This window comes from Schistocerca serialis, chromosome 2 (assembly GCF_023864345.2).
Source record: "Schistocerca serialis cubense isolate TAMUIC-IGC-003099 chromosome 2, iqSchSeri2.2, whole genome shotgun sequence".
NCBI classification, from domain to species: domain Eukaryota; kingdom Metazoa; phylum Arthropoda; class Insecta; order Orthoptera; family Acrididae; genus Schistocerca; species Schistocerca serialis.
In genome coordinates this window covers 195,003,604-195,027,075 of record NC_064639.1, presented here as the reverse complement: position 1 = coordinate 195,027,075, position 23,472 = coordinate 195,003,604, and the positions used below count along the sequence as shown (strand labels likewise).

Here is a 23,472-nt window from a genome sequence, read left to right as displayed (position 1 = left end):
ACTATCTCATTAATTTCTACGTTTCCATTGTTCTTCACGTTTCTTTTCATTTGCTTCTTCTCTTTCCTCCATTCATCTCATATCTTATCCCTGTTCCTGAGTTTGTCGTTCTCACTTACCTCAATTACCTTAATCTTTCTGTTACGTGTTAGTGAAACATACTTTTTGTTCGACATTACATTGTCACTAAAGTGTTACAACTCAACTAAAATTGGCAGGAAAATACAGGTAGCGCATTTCTTTGGAATGCTTGACCTTGCGGAGTATCCTGCTCCACCTCCAAGTGGGAGATTCAGATATTGTCTTTAGAGTAGATGATTTGTATGAGGTGCATTCAAGTTCTAAGGCCTCCGATTTTTTTTCTAATTAACTACTCACCCGAAATCGATGAAACTGGCGTTACTTCTCGACGTAATCGCCCTGCAGACGTACACATTTTTCAGAACGCTGACGCCATGATTCCATGGCAGCGGCGAAGGCTTCTTTAGGAGTCTGTTTTGACCACTGGAAAATCGCTGAGGCAATAGCAGCACGGCCGTTGAATGTGCGGCCACGGAGAGTGTCTTTCATTGTTGGAAAAAGCCAAAAGTCACTAGGAGCCAGGTCAGATGAGTAGGGAGCATGAGGAATCACTTCAAAGTTGTTATCACGAAGAAACTGTTGCGTAACGTTAGCTCGATGTGCGGGTGCGTTGTCTTGCTGAAACAGCACACGTGCAGCCCTTCCCGGACGTTTTTGTTGCAGTGCAGGAAGGAACTTGTTCTTCAAAACATTTTCGTAGGATTCACCTGTTACCGTAGTGCCCTTTGGAACGCAATGGGTAAGGATTACGTCCTCGCTGTCCCAGAACATGGACACCATCATTTTTTCAGCACTGGCGGTTACCCGAAATTTTTTTGGTGGCGGTGAATCTGTGTGCTTCCATTGAGCTGACTGGCGCTTTGTTTCTGGATTGAAAAATGGCATCCACGTCTCATCCATTGTCACAACCGACGAAAAGAAAGTCCCATTCATGCTGTCGTTGCGCGTCAACATTGCTTGGCAACATGCCACACGGACAGCCATGTGGTCGTCCGTCAGCATTCGTGGCACCCACCTGGATGACACTTTTCGCATTTTCAGGTCGTCATGCAGGATTGTGTGCACAGAACCCACAGAAATGCCAACTCTGGAGGCGATCTGTTCAACAGTCATTCTGCGATCCCCCAAAACAATTCTCTCCACTTTTTCGATCATGTCGTCAGACCGGCTTGTGCGGCCCGAGGTTGTTTCGGTTTGTTGTCACACAATGTTCTGCCTTCATTAAACTGTCGCACCCACGAACACACTTTCGACACATCCATAACTCCATCACCACATGTCTCCTTCAACTGTCGATGAATTTCAATTGGTTTCACACCAAGCAAGTTCAGAAAACGAATGATTGCACGCTGTTCAAGTAAGGAAAACGTCGCCATTTTAAGTATTTAAAACAGTTCTCATTCTCGCCGCTGGCGGTAAAATTCCATCTGCCGTACGGTGCCGCCATCTCTGGAACGTATTGACAATGAACGCGGCCTCATTTTAAAACAATGCGCATGTTTCTATCTCTTTCCAGTCCGGAGAAAAAAAATCGGAGGCCTTAGAACTTGAATGCACCTCGTATAAAACATTGATCCTTGTCACATACTTCAGATGAGTCTTCAACAGTTTCCATGTATCTTCCTTCTTACTGTCAAGCAATCTGAGCTGCAAAAATCAGGAATTGATCTTTCGCTTGTCCAAATGAAATGTATCATAGATAAAAGCTGCCTTGAGTGAACAATACACACACTCAGTCACAGAAAAACATTCATTTCATTCAAAATCTTAAAATAGATGTATGTTTCCCATCTCCTATTACACCACTGGATAAATGTCAACAATGTTTGTTACACGTACTCATTGTGTGGAAAGATACTGTGAATGTAAGGACCACCTAGACCCCATAGAGATGAGTGACCTCAAGGCTGCCTTGCATGACTAGCGTGCTGTGCAGATAGAATCGGAATGGGTGCTTGTGGATAGGCACCACTGAGTAGGGGGGAGGGAGAGGGAGATGGATAGTGATAGTGATAGTAGGGGAGAAGGAGATGGACTGAGAGAGTGGGGGCAGAGGGTGACAGAGAGAGGGGTGAAGAGGAAGTGGACACATAGAGGGGCAGGAGATAGTTAATTTAAATGCTATCACTGTACCAGTAGATATTTTGCAGAGTGGCTAAATGATCATTTATTTAAGTCCTGGCTAACCAAGGTTCCTAGTGAAAATACTAGGGCAAGGTATACCAAATACTCTGACCCTGCATGGCACACCAAAACTTTGTTCAGCATAAGTTTGTTGTCAAGGAAGTTGAACGAATTTGCTACATCAAGTAAGGCATCTGTAAAGCTAGGCTAAGATGAAGCTTCTCAGGCTCATTTTTGTAGCATTCCATTCATCAATACATTGGAAATACTGCAAATAGTACTTATGACAGCCCATCTACAGCAGGAATTAAAACCCTTAGATCAAAGTGCAGTGCAGTAATGTTGTTTTGGCACCTCATTTTGAGAAGCTTTTGTTTGTGGATGTAGCCTATGGACCTTTTAGTATTTTAATAGGCGAGTCTAACAACATCAGCATTAACAAAACTTTCGGAATTGCGATGGATAATACAGTAGGCTCCACAACCAGTCACCCTGTTACCACAACCTTTATTTGGCTTTCACATTTGTTGGTTTAACTAATTCACAACCAAAATGACACTTTTCAACCTAACCTAGACCTCGAGCTGTGCTGCAGATCTGTGTGTCACCACAATCACGATTTAGGGTGGGGCAGAGGGAGACACCGATACTGCAATTAACCACTTTCAGAGCTACAAAACTGCAATGCTGAAAATATTACTGTATGTGTGCTGCAAACATTACGTGACAAAGGACAAAAAATGATGTATATGAAAGGAATTGGTTTTGTTAATGCCAGTGTAGTGATTGGGATTAACAGCGGAGTTTGTGTCAAGTCGCGAAATGGAAGTCCCCATCTCATCGTGATCCCATAGATTGTAGTTAGTGATTTCGTCATATTTAGTGTTTGCTCATAAATTTAGAATTACCTGCATGAGATACTTATAAGTGGTTTGCCAATTCTGCTGTGTCAGTGCATGTAACAAAGCTCTATTTGCCACAATAAATGATGCACAAGTGCCTATAGCAAAGTTGTTCAGTTGTGTTGCAGTAGGTGGCTTTCAATTGAAAGTGCAATTCTTCAAAATGTAGAATAATGGCATGAACTGTTCTGTTTGGAACTGCGAGGTAAGAGGGAGTGTACCACCCACTCCTGCTGCTCATGTATCAAATCAAAATACGTTACTATCTCGTTTTTCTTCGTCCATTTTTGGCTGAAGTGCAAAGGATTGAATAAGTCATTTGAATTCCATGCTGCAGTTTCTTCTCAACTTTTGAAAGACATAACAGTTTAAGAGGATATTACAGGGGAAAAAAAAAAAAAAATAAAATAAAATTGTACTCCCAGCATGCAGGAAGAATTTCTTGACAGAAAATCTTGAAAGCTATCGCACATATTTAGGGTTAGAAACTGAGGAAAAATGAACTCAGTTTAAGACTGTTTACTGAAGAAACTGAATTTAGAAAAAGGTGTATTATTTTGTTTCACAAGTTACACGTCAAGCAAACTTCGTGATAACGTTAAAAGTTTTGAGAAATATGTCCGTGTTGTAAGTCAAGCAATAATTTATATCAATAACGAAACATTTACAAGTCCCCATTGAATCTATCGTTAAAGCACAATTCCAGTGGCAAAATTTAACATCTGTTAAATGGAAAGAAACTTCTGAGGCTCTGTGTTTCTGGTGTGAGTGGCGATCTGTAAAGATGCTTCGTGCGTTAGTCTGTTTGTTTAGTGGGTAGCAACTCCTATACTGATTTTACTGTGGTCATATGCAGAGGTGGAAAGAATTTACAGTGCTATAAGAAATAATAATTACAATAACAGCAGGCCTTACTCGAATGGAAAAATGTAAAAACTACAAATTTCCATCGGTTGTGTTAAGCAAAGCAGGAACTACCGGCATGGCTGCATTAAAGAATGATACAACTGTTACTTTGTCAACGGCTTGAGCTGCGTGTTCGAGAGCCACAGGCGTTTTGAGCAGAGTAACAGACGCAGCTTCATTTCCATTGATCACTGAACTCCTTGCTTTGAACCTGATGATCCAAAGGTGTATTTGTTTTATGAAGCTAACCAACACTCTCATTATCTTGTATGGTACTGGTGTTAAAAACGTGTGGTACGTAAATATTACAAATAATGTTTAATTGCCTGCCCTTTAACAACTATCGATTTGCAACACGTGTAACAGGTAGCAGAAATTCCCGGAAGGTTACAGATACACATCTGTATTGACTAGTTTCAAAGAACATTGGGCTGATATTGCAAAAACCAGAAATTCCCGATCAAACTACAATGTTTTTATTATGATAAGAAATTTGATGCCCACGGTGGACCAGTAGCGACTATAATCTGAACGTTCATATGACTAGAAAGTTGAAATAAAGCTTCGTCGTAAAGCACAGTATCGAGTCATGTTTTCCACCCATAAACTTTTTAAGCAACCATTTGCAGTCCCTAAACCCTCTTTCTTTATCAGGTGGAAGTAACAGCTGAACACTTGAAACACTGTAGGATTTCAGGTGTAATGATTTAAGTACTGATTGATAAGATGTACCTATAGCACCTGTCTGGTACATTAGAAGCCTGACATGCTTTTTGGGTCTGCAAAAACATTTGCAACCACATACGAAGTTCAAACCATAGGCTTAAGGTTACTACCTTTTGCTGGAATGTTGAAATTCGGGAATTGTTCAGGAAAAATTTCACGAATCATCCAAATGTACGATTACGGATGTTAACTTCAACTATATGCACCCTTCCATGCAAAGTATACGTATTACCTCCTTCAATATCTCGAGTAACGACGGAACGACCCAACAGGACTTCAATGCAACGAGCAAGAACGGAATTCGTTACAATTAACCACGTCCATCTCGTGGCGTTAGACACTGTCTATACCCCACTACCTCCGCCGTCAATTTCAAAGCGAATTACCGGTTTTGTCACACTTGCGCAGTGCTGTCTGGTGTTCTGCTCTTTTGCAGTCATACCAAACGTAGACATCGGCAGAAATTTTTGTGGGGAGAGTTTCTCGAACGTGAGAGACCCCCGGAGATTTTTTAGAATTTCGGGAATTTTTTATTGTTTTAGTCATCAGTTAAATTTTTGTACTTTTGGCTGTTAAGAAGTGATAAACAGCAAAATGTGTTAAGGGCATTAGGGCGACGACTATGGAATTCAAAAAACTGCTGCCGATGAGCGTGACGTCACAACTGTTTACTCATTTTCATCTTCCGTCACGTATGGCAATATGCCATAATAAATTTTCAAACATGAGATAATACAATACTGGTACTCCAAGGAAATTTGCATACCGAAAATCGCACCGAAAAGCTTAATACCAGGTTGGGCCTACTTCATTGTGAATCTGGACATATGTATGTACAATTCAAGCCGAATTATGCATTTTAATATGGCTTACGGAATTCCGATGCTCCAGTATCGTCTGATGTTCTATTTCTTTTATGACATAATATAAGATCTCCTAATTATATGTATATATGTGTGGCAACTGCTGAAGTGAGCCGGCCGGAGTAGCCGTGCGGTTCTAGACGGTACAGACTGGAGCCGAGCGACCGCTACGGTCGCAGGTTCGAATCCTGCGTCGGGCATGGATGTGTGTGATGTCCTTGGGTTAGTTAGGTTTAATTAGTTCTAAGTTCTAGGCGACTGATGACCTCAGAAGTTAAGTCGCATAGTGCTCAGAGCCATTTGAATCATTTTTGCTGAAGTGAACCTATTTCTAACAGGTCGCGGGAAAATATTATGAATGGTGCTTTGAAAAACGTTACTTTCAAACTGGTTTTTTATTTTTTATATTTTTTATTTTTTACTAAGGATGAATTATGTTACGTGTGAGACTGTGCAGTGAATTTCTTAAATCACAGAGAGCGTGTGACTCTCACATTTAAAACTTACACATTGAGGACCAGCCACTCAGAAGTATTTCGAGCCCAGAAGACCAGACATTAATGTCATCATTTAAAATTTTACTGGCGCATTTGTGTGATGTATCTTAAAGTGTAATACACGCAAAGAGACCAGTACTATATGTGAAAGCTTAGCTTTTCTTGTAGCTACACTTTGTACATTAATTTTATTAATTTAAACCGTTGTCATCGACTGGCGGGATCACGTAAAATGAGCTATGATTGGCTTACAAAAGCTCATTTCAGTCTCAGCACACAAATGTCGAAACTGGATTACTAGCTAGAATGGTTATAAAGCTGTTTCGTGCAAAATGGTTTGCAAGAAATAATTAATTCTATTGATAACTATCAGGCATACTTAGATAATACAGATATTCACCAAGGTTCAGAATGTTATTGTGTGTAGTCAAGTAATCAAGCTCTAAGAGAGTAAGTTGATGTAGTTGCAGAAAGGAATATATTTGGATATTAATTTACCAACTTCTAAAAGGTTGCCCACAAACCTGAATCATTTTAAGAAACTCCAGACCTATGATGCCCGTCAAAAGCATCAAAAGTGAATTTAAAAGATTTGCCATTCATACATATTTACATAACAAATGCTATTATTGAGAATCAGTGTAACTCCACTGATCAAGTTAACTGACCTGTTTTATGGACGTGACGTTTCGACAAGTCCCTACAAATTTTAGCCAACGATTTAAACTATAAACATGAAGGAGGCTCCTTAATTTTCAAAGGATTGTAGCATATGCATTATTGCTGGTATTAGAGGCTACTTGTAATGCAGTAGTGGAAAGAGTGTTCATTACCAAGAATGCAACAAAAACATAATTGAAAACATAACGAGAACAGAAGTGCTTAGTGCTTTGTTACGAATTAAAGTCCGTTTCAACGGTAAGTGTTGTAATGATTTTGTGTGTACTAAATAAATGTTTGAAAGCTTCAGTAACTCAATTTATTCAACAGCTGCAAAGAGCAATATTGGAGAAAGTAAAAGTGATAATTTGCTAATCAAAGCTGTGCATGAGCATACCCCTTCTGTAAGTATGGTATAATAATTCATGAAACATTTCATGTTTAAGTGGTAAAAGTTCTCAAATTTACAAATATGATCATTAAATGTGCACAGTCCATGACTGCAGCGCCTAAGACCGCTCGGCTAATCCCGCGCGTTATTTTAAATGTAACTCTATTTGAATATAGCTACTACCCTTATCTTCCAGATTCTCACTACTGTATGTACAATATGACTTATGTTTTTATTGGCCACGTAGTTCAGTCGGTAGAGTGCCTGAATTCAATTGGGATGGACTCAAGAAATGTTTCTTCGAAGACGAAGGTTCTTCGGTATATTCAGTCTAGCGTATACGAATGTGGGCGTGCTGGAAGTGTGTTACTAATTATTCGATAACCAGCCAGCTCACTGAACTTATTGCGCGATTGTCACTGTCGAGTCACATGAAGTTTAGTCTACAATCAGTAAAAGCTGATGAAAAATGGCGATATTTTGGCTACTTTTTGTTCAGCAATTGGCTGCAGAGGAATGGAAGGAGCTGGTGACTACAATTGGCCACAGAGGAATGGGAAGTACCTGGTGGTAACCCTGCCTACATGCAGCAGCAGAAAGAGTGAGAGAACTGCTGGAAGTTGTCAAACAGCAAAAATCACATTATGTTTACAAAATTACAGGAGAAAGTGTGTAGTGCTTTCCACCGTATCATTGCCATTTCAATGCAAAAGAAATCGCATGGGTTCAGACGAAATTGTACATTACATACAGAAATAAACGTTCAAAAATTTTAGTGCATGAGGTATTTATTTGTCAGTATTATATTCACAAAACGAAACAGTATCGTCACTAATACGCGGCGCGTCTTGGAAGAGGCACGGAACGAGAAGGTGCAATGGAACAGTAAGTTAGTAATAAGATTAGTGGATAATAGTAACAGTAGCAGTGAAGATGTTACAGTGAAATAGGCAATGTGGTTGATACGGACATTTTGAAGCCCGAGTCAACCATCTTCCATCAGAAGTAAGTAAGAAATGCATCAATGGATTAAAATGTATGTAAATGTACTGAAACATCGGAATCTTTATGTTATTGGACGTATATTTCCCGCCCTTTGTTTTTAATTACAAATAGACCGTATTTCGATCACCCGAGGCTATTAGCGTTTTTATCCGTGCTGCAGTAGTACAGCAGCGGATCTAAATTTTCGGATGTGATATTCGCAATCGGGTGACCGACACGATGTAAAAAACAATCGCATGGTAGCATAACTTCCAAAGCTGCGAGATGTGTGCCATCTACTGCCGCTGTAGTGAACTACTTGGGCCAATTAGACGGAACAGCCTGCGCCTCTACAAGACCCGGTTGCCATCTACTGTCAGTTTACGGAAGTAGTCGGCCCAATTAGACCGTAGATCGCCTCTGGAGTTATTTTTGTGCAATGGTGTGTGTATAGCTCTGCTGCTTCTGAACAAATAGACGGAAGTTCTCCGCAGCAAAATTATTGTTTTACCGTTTCCTTTGAAGCGTGTAGCATAAGCGATTGGACATAATGTGAACATTGATATGCTCTCGCTTTAACTCATGCCTACTGTACGAGATAAAGGAGAGACTTTTTCCCACTGAAAGCATACTTACCTGGCACAGGGGATACCGTGATCATGAAGGCGGTTCCTCCAGGACGAGGCTCTTCCATTGCACTTCGGTTGGGCTGACCCCTGCGATTACCCCTAATGTGGGTAACTCGGGTGCATAATTTTTGGTAGTCGGGACTGCGTTCGCGCAGACCCGGTCTAATCATAATTTAAAGTTAGATTATTTTCATATAGGTATTGGATCTCCAGTAGCTTTGATTGGGTGCTTCTTTGCTAGAGTGTCCTCGGAGTTGTTACAGATAATGCGCATGAACGGGGTGCGATTTTAGGTAATCCGTGCTTTAGATTTTCTTGCTCCAACTTTTCTTCGGTTGGGCTGACCCCTGCGATTACCCCTAATGTGGGTAACTCGGGTGCATAATTTTTGGTAGTCGGGACTGCGTTCGCGCAGACCCGGTCTAATCATAATTTAAAGTTGGATTATTTTCATATAGGTATTAGATCTCCAGTAGCTTTGATTGGGTGCTTCTTTGCTAGAATGTCCTCGGAGTCGTTACAGATAATGCGCATGAACGGGGTGCGATTTTAGGTAATCCGTGCTTTAGATTTTCTTGCTCCAACTTTTTTTGTGAGCAGGGGTATTATTGGTAGTACCTTATGCGAAAAAAGCGATATAAATTTTTATCTTGGTAATTATAGAACGTGGATGAACGTTGTAGGGTACGCTCAATATTTATTACACAATAATGCGTATTGTCCAAAAATGATGCACGGAATCAGCCATTTGGATTACGGAAGCTCAATGTCAACTGCCTGCTCAAAAAGTGGATTGGTATGTAGTAGAGATGAATCATCATTTCGTTCCTTGTAAACAGTGAGCGATGAGACAACAGTTTGTAAAACACTGTACCTCGTAAGTGCCTGCTGAGCACTTGTTGTTATCTGGGGCAATAGGTGTCCGCGGGGGGGGGGGGGGGGGGGACAAGTTTCATGTCATATTCTCTTTTGAAAATGTAACACCAGACACTCAGTTATGGAGCGCGGTCTTCATTCGTTTGTAAGTCGCTCTGCCTTCCATGAAATAAGCATGCTGCCGTTTTGTGGCTATAAAGGAGGGGAAAAAAGCCGCTCTTGTGTGTGCCGTGCCGATTTCCTTTATTGCCTTGTATGAGTTCGTAATATTTGTAGCAAGTGATGAATTAAGGTTAACTGTGTAAGAGGCCAGCGCTTGCTTATTCTTGAAACAGAACATTTTGATTTCAAACGGTCGACAACATCTACATCTTCTTTTGTGAGATTGTAAAACGTAATGACTTCAGGTTTGTTCGCTTCGCCACTGTCAGCGTCTATAGCATCGTCGATGTGCATGGTGGACAACATTAGGACATTCCTTTTTTGTTAGTTTTTGGGGACGTATGAGCAAATCAAGCCGTTGTTGCTTGGTTTTTCTCCAAATGCGAATATGCTGCTGTTTAGTTGCCTACATTTTACGTCCAGGAGTTCAGGTGGACTTACTCTTTTATTTTTCCGTTGAGTACGTACTACTACGAGTCGATGATTGGCGTACATTTTGTTATCCAGTGGTATAGATGTAAAATAATTGTCCATAGTCATGTTTCTGCCTGTTTTGTCAGTCGGTCGAATCAATCGTAACACCACATTCTCTGCATCATTGGGTACTTGATATGTCCCAGTAGGCTCTTTGTCTGCATATACTAACATATTTAGCTTATACCGGTAAAACGTTCTGGCATCACAGAGCGCATATATATACCTTGATGCCATATTTTGCAGGCTTGTTTGCTATAAACTGCCTGAATTTGCAACGTCCACAGAATGGTTCTTTTGCTATAAACTGCCATAATTTGCAACGTCCGCAGAATGGCTCTAACATCTCGTCTATCGTTGTCAATGTACTGACACTACAGCACTTCTTGCAAACATCCACAAATTCGTCAAATATTTCTGTAATAGGTGCCAGATTAACTGCTTCCTTTCTCTGAGCCCTCGTAAATTTGTCGTCAAAACCTATAGCTTGGAGAAGTGTGTGATACCTTAGTTTGCTCATCGATGCAATAAGGAAATCCTGTGCAGTCCCATCAGTGGCCCATAGCTCATCAGTATTGAGATGCTATCCTTTTTCACTCCTGCGAGAGCACACCTAAGGAAGCAGATAACTCTTCAAAATCTGTCTGTAGGCAGTCTCGAGCACTCTGTGAATAAGATGCTGCCATTCTGTCAAGTTCTTGGTTTGTGTATTCCACAATGCGACCAATTACACTAGCTGGAAAAAATAATTTCCAGCGTTCCAAAATTGTTTTCGAATTTTTTGCAACACCCTTCATACCTGGATCTGTGTTACAATATTCTGATGGGCAGTTTTTGATGGAGGAGCGTTTTTCTTCAACCATTCTGTTATTCCATCCTTACCAAGAAGGGTTTCACGATCTGTGTATTGAGAAACACTTGTAGCAGAAGTATCAGATTCGCTGTGTGGCTGATCTGTTGCGGTATTGATCTCTTTATGCTCAGAGGTTGCGTCAGTATCTGATGGCAGACCCTCTATGTATAGGTCGGGACACACATGTCCGGACCGTGTCCGTACCGAGACACGTCCGACTGTCGTCCGTCACCCCGACGACGAAATGCATCTTTAAAATAAATGTAGCGGGCCCCACTTGACCGGGCCGTGCACGGGGAACGTCAACGGGCCGGGGCCGGGCCGGGCGGGATTCGCAGTGTTTAATTTTTCACGTGACGGACACGGCCTGACGGTAGATTTGCCTTGTGAGCTGTGCAACTGCGCAAGATTTTTCTGTGTGCAAAACATGGATGTGGTACGACTAATAGAAGTTCGTAAGTTCCCTGTTCTTTACGATCAGGGAAGTGAAAACTACAGGAATATCGAGTACAAAGAGTTTGAAGACAATTGCAACAGATCTAGAAGCCAAAGTTAAGATATAAACTATACAAGTTTTAATACCCGAAAGATATTTATTTACTTTTTTATTTTACAAACAGATGCTTGGTTTATGTCATCGTTATATTGCCAAGGCGACATGTACTTGCCATTCCACAGCCCCTTGTATAGAATTCAGGAATTTTTTGAGTTGTTCTCGTACAGCAAATGCAGCATCTGTTGATCTCCCACGAATTCGAGGTAGGTTTCGAATATTTGATGATCTTCCGGATCCCTCAGCAGTTTCCTTTTGATCCATCCTCTGTTCGGGTACCCTATAACCTTCCATTTATCGAATAAAGTTGTACAGTACACACGCAGCCGTCACAATCATTGTAAGATTATTAGGATCTCCCTGAAGGATTCTTCTAAATATTCGAAATTTCTGTTGCAATATACCAAATGCATTTTCGGATATTCTTCTTGCCCGACTCAAACGATAATTAAATATAGCCTTGTCATTTGTTAAGTTCCTGCCAGGATATGGTCGCATCAAGTATGTTTTGAGAGGAAAAGCTTCATCGCCTACAATTACCATTGGAAGTTCAACATCCGTTCCGGGTAAAGTTTTACTCTTTGGGACGCTAAGCGTATTGTTTTCCAGTGACTTTCCAAGGTTTGAATTTACTAGAATGCCCCCATCAGAGTTTTTTCCGTACGCTCCCACGTCTATTGCAATAAAATTATAACATGGATGAAACAGAGCAAGAAGCATAATGGAATATGTTTTTTTTGTAATTTCAACAGAGACTTCCTGAGTTGTTACGTGCTTTCCATCTAAAGATATAATGCAGTTTGGAAACTGCCAGTTTGTCCAAAACTCCTCAGCTATTAGCATTCCATTTTTCTTCATTCTTCTAACATTCTCTTCTAACAATAAATCGATAACTGCTGTAGAGGTGTCATGGACGATAGCTCCAACTGTGGATTTTCCCAACCTGTAGCCGAAGGAAATAGTTTTAAAGGAATCTCCTGTGGCAAGGAACCTGAAAAAAATTGAACTGTATAAGATGAGAAATACTGTATAATCTATAAAATATTTGCAGTATTTTAAACCTTGTAATATAAATATGCGATTTAAAATATTTTTGCTACATGTGGAATAGAGGAATGCAAAAAAAAATAAATTAAAGAAATGAGCATCTGTTCGTGACTAACTAAGGAAGACCCTGCAGAAAAGGAAAACTATTTCAGGACAAGCTGCTGTTCATCAACATAAATATAAGTATGAAGATCTGTTAAAGTTCCTGCTACCTTACATCGTAGAACGAGAAATAGTTTCCAATGTTCCTTACACGCAAGACAATAATGAGCATAAACAAGAATCAAATACAGATTCCCAAGAGGAGCAGTCTATTGCTGAAAACGAAAAAGAGTCTACACAAGAAGACATTGCAGATAAAGAATCGATCATTAAAACCCAGGGTAGTGAAACAGAGACTTTGATAGAGCGCACTCGGCATTCCCATACGTCCTCAGCTCATTCACTTCAAATAAGAACACGTTTATGAAACCACCACTGAAACGAAAATTTCAGCGTGAGGTTTAACCACAAGAATCTACATCAAGCCAGCTCATGGCTTACATTTTGGCAGAAAAAAAGCTGAAAAACAGAGAGAAATACAAAACCCAGTTGATGCTTTTCTGGCTGATATAGCACCAGCCCTAAAATCGTTGCATCCACTACTTTTTCATCGAGCTAAAAGTAGGATTTTTTCAATTGTATAAGACTTTGAACTGAAGCAGGTCATGAATGACGTATCAGTCCATCAATTCACTTGAACTGAAGCAACTCACGAATGACGTATCAGTCAATCAATGCACTCCACCATCCTCCAATTCCACAGCAAAATCTGTTTCAACACCATATCCTTCACCTGTGGAAAACGAGTCAGCAGAACCTACACAGCAGCTTTTGGATCTGCAAAGTGATTCCCACAATTCGTATATAAATAACCAAAGCCATCATCCTCCAAGTTCTGCATCCTCATCAGCTTCAGAAACTAATTCACTGAATAGTCCTCATTTGTTTTTCTTAGGGTAGTAGAAATTTAACTGTATTATTTACTAACTTATGCATTTATCTTTCAATTACTTAAGTAATAAAATAAAAAAGCTGTCCTTAAAACTTGTTTTTTATTTGTGTTCTGTGTAATTTTCTGTAACCTACCTTAAAAAAACAGCCAGTCGTTCTTTGGGTGAAACTCTCCAGAAAGTGTCGTTTTTTCTCAGTCTTGGTTCTAGTTTGTTTAAAAGTTCACAGAAGGTGTACTGCGTCATCCTAAAATATTCATAAAACTTAGTCTCATCATCTATGAGATGAGAAAATAATGTTCGAAACTCTCCCTGTACTGGTCTTGTTTTCTAGGCACTGTGGATCCATAATTTTCTTCTTCTTGTTTGCCTTCGTTCTTTTTCCTCTTCGTCTAAAGCAAGTGCTATAAGTCCTGATTCACTATGACGAAAATTAGTGAACATGTTTTACAGCTTTCACAAACAGAAACACAGATCACCGCGCCCGAGTCACTACAAGGAACAACAAAGACACGGACGTGCCCCGGTCATGTGTGACCCTGCAGGAACGGACCGGAGCACGGCCGTCACTCGCCCGACGCTCGGCCCTGACACGGCCCGGACGTGTGTGTCCCGACCTTAAATATCCTCGTTTACTGGTTCATCCAGCGTTCTGTTCCTCCGACATAACTTCTTCCCAGAAAAGTATTTTCATATCCGACAGAGAATGTCATGTACTCTGTATTAGGAATTGCCTCAGACGTAACATACGCAGAATACTTTCAGGAGAAAGCAGACGAACACAGCTGCATGTTACAAGTACAAGAAACACAAAAAGTGAAGCAATGCGGTATTCCACAAAAGAAGTAATTGATACGTAAAGACTCCCGTGTTAGAGAAAAAATCCAACAATGCGCACCACTTCAAATAATGGCACAACTAGCAAGCTATTGTTGAAATTTGATTGCTGAGTCACAGATTAATTGAAGAAAGTATTTCTAGATCGTCAGTTCATTAGATTTGAAATGTGCTTGAATATTCAACTAAAATCATAAATGTTAGATTTTTTTCTAACAGTGCGAGTGATCTCTGGCTAAAATTTGTTCTCTACATGATCACTTTCGAGAAAAATTTGACATTAATCTCATTTCTAATTATTTCCTACTTCAAAATGTTTCACATTCAGTATCAATTAGGGCATAATTTTAGATCGCCAACTTCTAGATGTCACATCCGTGATCATTTTAATAATACAAAAAAGTTTACTTTGAAGATAATCTCGAATCATGCTTACCCTGTAAGTATTAAAGCAAACATCCTGTAATATATGTAAATATTGAGTGGATTACCATCAATTCTCTGGGATACAATAAACATTTTGTCACCTATAAAATTTGCTTTTTAGCGTGACAAGTCTCAAAACTGACTAATTTATATAAAAAAATGGCAATTATAGAGACATGCATCGTCTGGGAAAATTTCTGCCTACGCCCCTGTCGGGGCCCTTTATTTCAATAATTCCGCCGGCCGGAGTGGCCGTGCGGTTCTAGCCGCTACAGTTTGGAACCGAGCGACCGCTCCGGTCGCAGGTTCGAATCCTGCCTGGGGCATGGATGTGTGATGTCCTTAGGTTAGTTAGGTTTAATTAGTTCTAAGTTCTAGGCGACCTCAGAAGTTAAGTCGCATAGTGCTCAGAGCCATTTTTCAAAAATTCCCGTGGTAAGGCAATGTCATAATTACATCTCAACTTGCAAAAAATGTTGGAACAAGAGAATGTGTCCGCAGCTCATGTTCGTGCGGTAGCGTTCTCGCGTTCTCGCTTCCCGCGCCCGGGTTCGATTCCCGGCGGGGTCAGGGATTCCCTCGTGATGACTGGGTGTTGTGTGATGTCCTTAGGTTAGTTTGGTTTAAGTAGTTCTAAGTTCTAGGGGACTGATGACCATAGATGTTAAGTCCCATAGTGCTCAGAGCCATTTGAACAAGAAAATGTGTGGTGTCACCGCCAGACACCACACTTGCTAGGTGGTAGCCTTTAAATCGGACGTGGTCCGTTAGTATACGTCGGACCCTTGTGTCGCTACTATCAGTGATTGCAGACCGAGCGCCTACACACGGCAGGTCACTTCCTAGCACTCGCCCCAGTTGTACAGCCGACTTTGCTAGCGATAGTGGTGGGCAGGAAATCGCGTATCTGTTAGAAATCACAGTGACTGAGAAGTCACAGATATCACAGTAGCAACTTTACAGAATCTAACTGCGATTTCAGTCACAGTTAGCAGTCGCAAGTAGTATTTCACATTGAAAGACGTGAGCCATCTATTGGTCGAATTTAGCACTGCTTTCTGCGATTTCAGTGACAAGTCGCAACTAAGAGTCGCAAGTAGCAACTAAAAAGCGCGGTTAACAGTGGCATCTGTTGGCCGAAGTTCGTACTACGTCCATCTCTGCGGTACGCTATGGAGTCTAACTGCGATTTCCGTGACAAGTCGCAACTAAGAGTCGCAAGTAGCAACTAGAAAGCGCGGTTAACAGTGCCATCTGTGGGTCAAAGTTCGTACTACGTCTATCTCTGCGGTACGCTATGGAGTCTAACTGCGATTTCCGTGACAAATCGCAACTAAGAGTCGCAAGTAGCAACTAAAAAGCGCGGTTAACAGTGCCATCTGTGGGTCAAAGTTCGTACTACGTCCATCTCTGCGATACGCTATGGAGTCTAACTGCGATTTCCGTGACAAGTCGCAACTAAGAGTCACAAGTAGCAACTAAAAAGCGCAGTTAGCACTGCCATCTGTTGACCAAAGTTCATACTACGCTATTCGCTACCGAGTCAAACTGCGATTTCTGTGACAAATCGCAACTAAGAGTCGCAAGTAGCAACTAAAAAGCGCAGTTAACATACTTCTCCTAGTGTCATCTGTTGACCGACGTATGTACGTTATGAGAGCCTTGTGCCTCACGAGATCGATGTGCTGTGTGTGCATGTGAAGGGCTTATTTCAATAGTGGTACAAGTCCATTTTTGTTAATTTTGAGATATAGAGTCGTAAAGTTAAATGAGTGCTGAAAAGTCTGCAGTTGAGATACCAGAAATATTCAAGCATATGGCTTCTTGCTAGAGATGAACCTTTATTTATGTTTGTTTGGATCACTAATTTCAGAAGCATTATAGACAGAAAAGTGTAGGTAATGGACTTGTACCACTATTGAAATAAGCCCTTCATATTATATGACGACATGCACATTCAGCATCAGTTATGGTTGGTCAAATACTGCTGTGACTCTGAATGTATTATATTAATAAGAAGCAACATTGCCTTTTTCTCCTGAAAATATCAAGTAACGTAACAAATGTGTTTGATTCTGCTTCCAATATGACAGTTTTGGTTAATACTCCACATGCCTACAGGACTTTGCAATGTTAACACAGCAGAACTCAGACATCTGTATAAGTGTAGAGAAATGAAAACAGTCATATGAATGCATCACTTTTGTTCCGACACAGTTCAAGACTCGGGAGAAAAGTTTTACACCTGGTGTTCTACGTGGTAACTTCACACACAAGAACTTTTTGCCGACACTGCTACCACCTACATAAGTAAGCTTTTCCTGTGTCACTTTCAAGTAATGCACTTAAGCTATTCCTGATTTAACTGGAAGATCTGTACTTCCCACTTTCATATCAACAGCCTCAAAATGCATATTGTAGACTTCGGGATATGTTACAGGTCAGTGTCACACCAAGATTGTGGAGAAAGGGGGGGGGGGGCGGCATGTCACTCTCCAACAAGTGTTTACCAATAAATAAGTGGCGGAAAATTACGGGTATAGGACGGCTTAACATGTGGAAAATGAGATTTTTATTATTCACTCAATGTATTTAACATTTATTATTCCTTTAAAATCGCACAGCAACTTCAATAAAACACTTTAATCAGTCATACACTTATTTCATAATTATTTCACTTTTAAACTGCAAATCCTCTAAGAGCTGTCTTGAATCTTCACGAGTCTCTCTCAACAGCCTTGATGTGGATAGATATGTACAGCAACCAGTAATCAGTCAGAACTGCGTCTGCAAAAACACAAGGATTATTAAACAATTTTTGCTGTCACTAATTACTAGCAATATAATTGACAGAGTAGATTGCTAATATTTGCTATATCACATTTGCTAATATTTGCTATATCACATTCGCAAGAACGATCTCACTGAAGTAATTAAGTCCATCAAAACGCTTAGAAACTAACCTGTCGTCTGACGAAAACGGTCTAAAGACTGGCAATTTCTTCAGATCTGTTGACAATGATATTTTGAATTATCACTTTACTGAGTGACTGAAATGTAGTTCAGGTACCTATGAACATAACAATATGTTAGAATTCATTTGCTAAACACGAACTATTACGATACTGTGCGGCTACTTACATATTAATTACACTATTAATATTTCCACAGTAGTTTCTTTAATACAAAATTAAAGCCAACGGAAGAATAAACGTAAAACATACTTACCAATGACAGGTTTGTTGAGATGCAATTTTCTGTGTGGACAGATGTAACCTTTTCATACGGTGGTACGTCGCAGCAATCGCAGGAGTCACAGAAATCGCAGAAGTCACAGAAATCGCAGAAGTAGCAGAAGTCGCAGAAGTAGCAGAAGTCACAGAAATCGCAGAAGTAGCAGAAGTCGCAGAAGTAGCAGAAGTCGCAGAAATCGCGGAAGTAGCAGAAGTAGCAGTGGCGGAGGGATACGCGACTTAGGTTCCTTAACTGCGACTCTTAACTGCGACAAATCACAGTTAAGAATAACAGATACTGAAAAGTAGCATTCACAGAAATCACTGATATCGGAAAATCGCAGTCTAGCCCATCACTAGCTAGCGATGGTTCACTGACAAAATACGCTCTTATTTGCCGAGACGATAGTTAGCATAGCCTTCAGCTACGTCATTTGCAACGACCTAGCAAGGCGCCATTACCAGTTACTATTGATGCTGTAAAACATGTACCGTCAAGAGCGATGTTCACCATTTATGGATTAAAGTTAAGTATTCCAACAGCTACGTCCTTTTTGCTAAAGTCTAACTTCCTTGTCCTGTTCCAGACCCCACGCCAGCCTGCGTGAGCAAAAACGCGTGCCTTTCGGCTTCCTCTCATAGTGGGTTGGCTCTCTTGCCAATCCACAACAAAATGTATGTATAGAAAACATCACTCAAAATAGCATGGCACGTTCATGTATGTATATTTTGTTTATCGACTCTGAGGAAATTTACGAATACTCACAGGCTAGGATACAATTTCCAACTTTGAATTATGATTAGACCGGGTCTGCGCGAACGCAGTCCCGACTACCAAAAATTATGCACCCGAGTTACCCACATTAGGGGTAATCGCAGGGGTCAGCCCAACCGAAGTGCAATGGAAGAGCCTCGTCCTGGAGGAACCGCCTTCATGATCACGGTATCCCCTGTGCCAGGTAAGTATGCCTTTACTCTGTAAAACTCTCCCATTTATCTACTTCGACAAACGTATTACGATGCGAGAACGTTAGTACTGCTCACATTAGACGCAATATTTGGTAGATCATACTTTTTTTTACGCTAGAATAATATTACTGTAATCGAAAGCCATTGTTTTATTTTGATCGAATTGGCACATTCCTGTTTGTACCCAATTTGACAACAACCAGACTGAACCAGTACAATCTGTTCTGTCGAATTGGACCAACCAGTTCTCTACGACGACTGTAGATGGCACCCTAATCGTGGCATGAAATGTGCGCATGCGCAGACTGTAGTCTCTCTCTCTCTCTCTCACACACACACACACACACACCAGTCGATACAGCATCAGCTGTTAAACGAGTACGAACATGACCGTCGACGCTAGCTTCTAATAGCGCGGCTTGTGATGTTACGAAAGTACGTTAGCAAAAAATAAGACGAGGAAAAAAAAAGGGAGCTTCAAAAAAGGTGTTGAGGGAAGTGGGAGTGATGAGCCTATTCTACTGTAAAGTATGCTGTGATACGCTAGAAGAATGTTGGGTGGTTATAAGGATAGTGTGATCGACTGGGGAGCGGGATTCGTACATCTCATGCCGAGAATAGGGTGGCGTCTGCATTCGTCACAGTAAACTTGTCGTCCAATTTGACAGAACTGATTGTTCTGATGTGGTCTACTTGTCAAATGAGTACATACAAGTAATGACTAGCGTAAAAGGAAGATATGATTCACCAAATGTCACATATAACAACATACAATAACTGGTCCTCATTTTGAGAGGACTGAAGGAGCGATCTGTTTTATTTGCTAAAAACATTCAACAGCCAAGATTGCATAAATAAATATTTCGACGGGCTGTGCTGTGATCTTCCGGCCTTAAAAATCTGATTTTTATCCACACGACAATTTGGCATGAGGACCAACGTAAGATGAACGTATTTATAGCAAAAACATTTTATAAGACCTGACGAAACAGTTGTCGAAATTGGTTAACTTTAACTAGAGAGATATTTACGCAGCCTTGAGTGTGTGGTTTGGGCCGCATGACAATAACGAGCAAATTAGTGGTTCGTTCGCAATCCTTAGCTGGCAGAAACACGTATACACTTCGGGAGCTAGTTTTTATTGTGAATGTGCAGTGGAAGATAGACTCAATGGTTACAACACAACAGGCATTCTGGAGAAAATTCAATGTGCGCTGTGTCCAACAAAGGCAACAACTTTGTCGAGTTCAAGAGCTGATGTACTAAACGATGACAGTGGTAAACGTAGAACATCATTGAGTGCATAGAGTATTGATAATGTTCGAAGATGCTTGGAGAAGTCTCCCAGGAAATCGTTGCGTCGATTGAGCCAGGAGAAAGGCCTGTCATCCGTCACAAATCAGAGCTGCGAAGAAGATCAGCATTGCGACCATACAGAATGCACACCATGCAAGTGTTACAAGAAACAGATCATGAGAAAAGATTGCATGTTTCAGAGGTTTCTTATTCAACTTCATTCACTCTGTAACTTGGTTTACGGTTGAGGAATCTCAACATTTTACGTTGACGTCAAGTAACAACTCTCAAATTATTTACGAATGCACCTTTAACCTGTAACGAGGGTGTTGGGTTCCTGGGACTCCCAGCCAGTTTCGTTTATTTTGTAATTCCCATAGGGGCCGCTATTAGGAACTGTGGTCCACAGTACCTTTCATGCAGTAGATTCTGAGCTGTTGACAGAAGTAGTTGTTCTGCTGTAAGTGGTTTATGAGTTTCATTAGTGGAGCATGGGGCCTGTGTGACCCCACCATACCATTAGTGAAACTTTTTTTATTCAAAACAGTTGACATTGTTTCAGTCAAAAATAGCATATTCACAGTGACAGTTGATGAGTGTTAATGATGCCAATTTTCTGGAATGGCTGGAAGGTGCTATGAGTGATTGTGGAAGTTTGATCCAGATTTGGAAAGTGACCATGATTCGAATTCAGAATTAGATTATGGGACCGATGACAATCAGGAATATGAAGCCGAATCAGGTATTTCTTTGGTAAATTTAGAAGAAGTATGCTGTGTGCAGGAAATGTTGCATCTCAGGGCATGACAGCTCAGAATTATTTTGGCAAAAATACTTTAAAGTGGTGGTCCACGCCACCTGCCATAAATGTACATACCCGTTCCCACAATTTAATTGTCCATTTACCCGGAGTTATAGGCCCTGCTAAACTACACTCCTGGAAATTGAAATAAGAACACCGTGAATTCATTGTCCCAGGAAGTGGAAACTTTATTGACACATTCCTGGGGTCAGATACATCACATGATCACACTGACAGAACCACAGGCACATAGACACAGGCAACAGAGCATGCACAATGTCGGCACTAGTACAGTGTATATCCACCTTTCGCAGCAATGCAGGCTGCTATTCTCCCATGGAGACGATCGTAGAGATGCTGGATGTAGTCCTGTGGAACGGCTTGCCATGCCATTTCCACCTGGCGCCTCAGTTGGACCAGCGTTCGTGCTGGACGTGCAGACCGCGTGAGACGACGCTTCATCCAGTCCCAAACATGCTCAATGGGGTACAGATCCAGAGATCTTGCTGGCCAGGGTAGTTGACTTACACCTCCTAGAGCACGTTGGGTGGCACGGGATACATGCGGACGTGCATTGTCCTGTTGGAACAGCAAGTTCCCTTGCCGGTCTAGGAATGGTAGAACGATGGGTTCGATGACGGTTTGGATGTACCGTGCACTATTCAGTGCCCCCTCGACGATCACCAGTGGTGTACGGCCAGTGTAGGAGATCGCTCCCCACACCATGATGCCGGGTGTTGGCCCTGTGTGCCTCGGTCGTATGCAGTCCTGATTGTGGCACTCTCCTGCACGGCGCCAAACACGCATACGACCATCATTGGCACCAAGGCAGAAGCGACTCTCATCGCTGAAGACGACACGTCTCCATTCGTCCCTCCATTCGCGCCTGTCGCGACACCACTGGAGGCGGGCTGCACGATGTAGGTGCGTGAGCGGAAGACGGCCTAACGGTGTGCGGGACCGTAGCCCAGCTTCATGGAGACGGTTGCGAATGGTCCTCGCCGATACCCCAGGAGCAACAGTGTCCCTAATTTGCTGGGAAGTGGCGGTGCGGTCCCCTACGGCACTGCGTAGGATCCTACGGTCTTGGTGTGCATCCGTGCGTCGCTGCGGTCCGGTCCCAGGTCGACGGGCACGTGCACCTTCCGCCGACCACTGGCGACAACATCGATGTACTGTGGAGACCTCACGCCCCACGTGTTGAGCAATTCGGCGGTACGTCCACCCGGCCTCCCGCATGCCCACTATACGCCCTCGCTCAAAGTCCGTCAACTGCACATACGGTTCACGTCCACGCTGTCGCGGCATGCTACCAGTGTTAAAGACTGCGATGGAGCTCCGTATACCACGGCAAACTGGCTGACACTGACGGCGGCGGTGCACAAATGCTGCGCAGCTAGCGCCATTCGACGGCCAACACCGCGGTTCCTGGTGTGTCCGCTGTGCCGTGCGTGTGATCATTGCTTGTACAGCCCTCTCGCAGTGTCCGGAGCAATTATGGTGGGTCTGACACACCGGTGTCAATTTGTTCTTTTTTCCATTTCCAGGAGTGTGTTTGGAAAAAGTTGCTCTGAGCTAGCTGCTTGGGCTTGTATTTTTGCAAATGATATTTTAGATGAAGTATTATTATGCTCAAATTAAAGAATGGAGGCCATAAGAAATAACTTTACAGATAACAAATATTTGGCAGCGGATTTGCTATTGTGGAGTTGAAAGCATTCCATGGCCTACTCTTTTTCACGCCTATTTTCAAAATCACATGACAAGGATTTGAACTCAATATTTGGAACTGATAGGACTGGCAGAGAGATTTTCAGCTGCACTATGTCAGAGAAAAGATTTGCAATAATTTTAGCTGCCCTCCGTTTTGACGAATCAATAACTAGACAAGAGCGTACAAAAACAGGCCCAACTGCAACAATTTCTCATGTATTTAATCTATTTATAAAAAAATATTAAGAAAATTATTCTATTAGTGACCTAAGAAAATTATTTTATTAGTGACAAAGCATGCATCAATGAAATGCTTTTTGGCTTTGAAGGCAGGTGTAAATTTAGAATAAGCCAAGAAAATACGTTATAAAAATTCTTGCAAACAATGATGCAAAATCTCATTATTTTTTGGATGGATACATTTATGCTGGCGAAGGAAGTGATAATAATACTTTGTCAGAAGAAGAGGAAAAAAT

The 23,472-nt window shown here is 41.5% G+C and overlaps 2 non-coding genes across 2 annotated transcripts; one reads left to right on the top strand and one right to left on the bottom strand.

Annotated features, from left to right (window-relative positions):
* The first annotated feature begins 8,762 nt into the window (after positions 1–8,762).
* On the top strand, positions 8,763–8,925 carry LOC126458686 (U1 spliceosomal RNA). The gene has a single exon (XR_007585679.1). It is a non-coding gene; the product is annotated as a U1 spliceosomal RNA (small nuclear RNA).
* Positions 8,926–19,020: 10,095 nt separating this feature from the next.
* On the bottom strand, positions 19,021–19,183 carry LOC126458685 (U1 spliceosomal RNA). Its single transcript, XR_007585678.1, has one exon. It is a non-coding gene; the product is annotated as a U1 spliceosomal RNA (small nuclear RNA).
* Between the last annotated feature and the right edge of the window lie 4,289 nt (positions 19,184–23,472).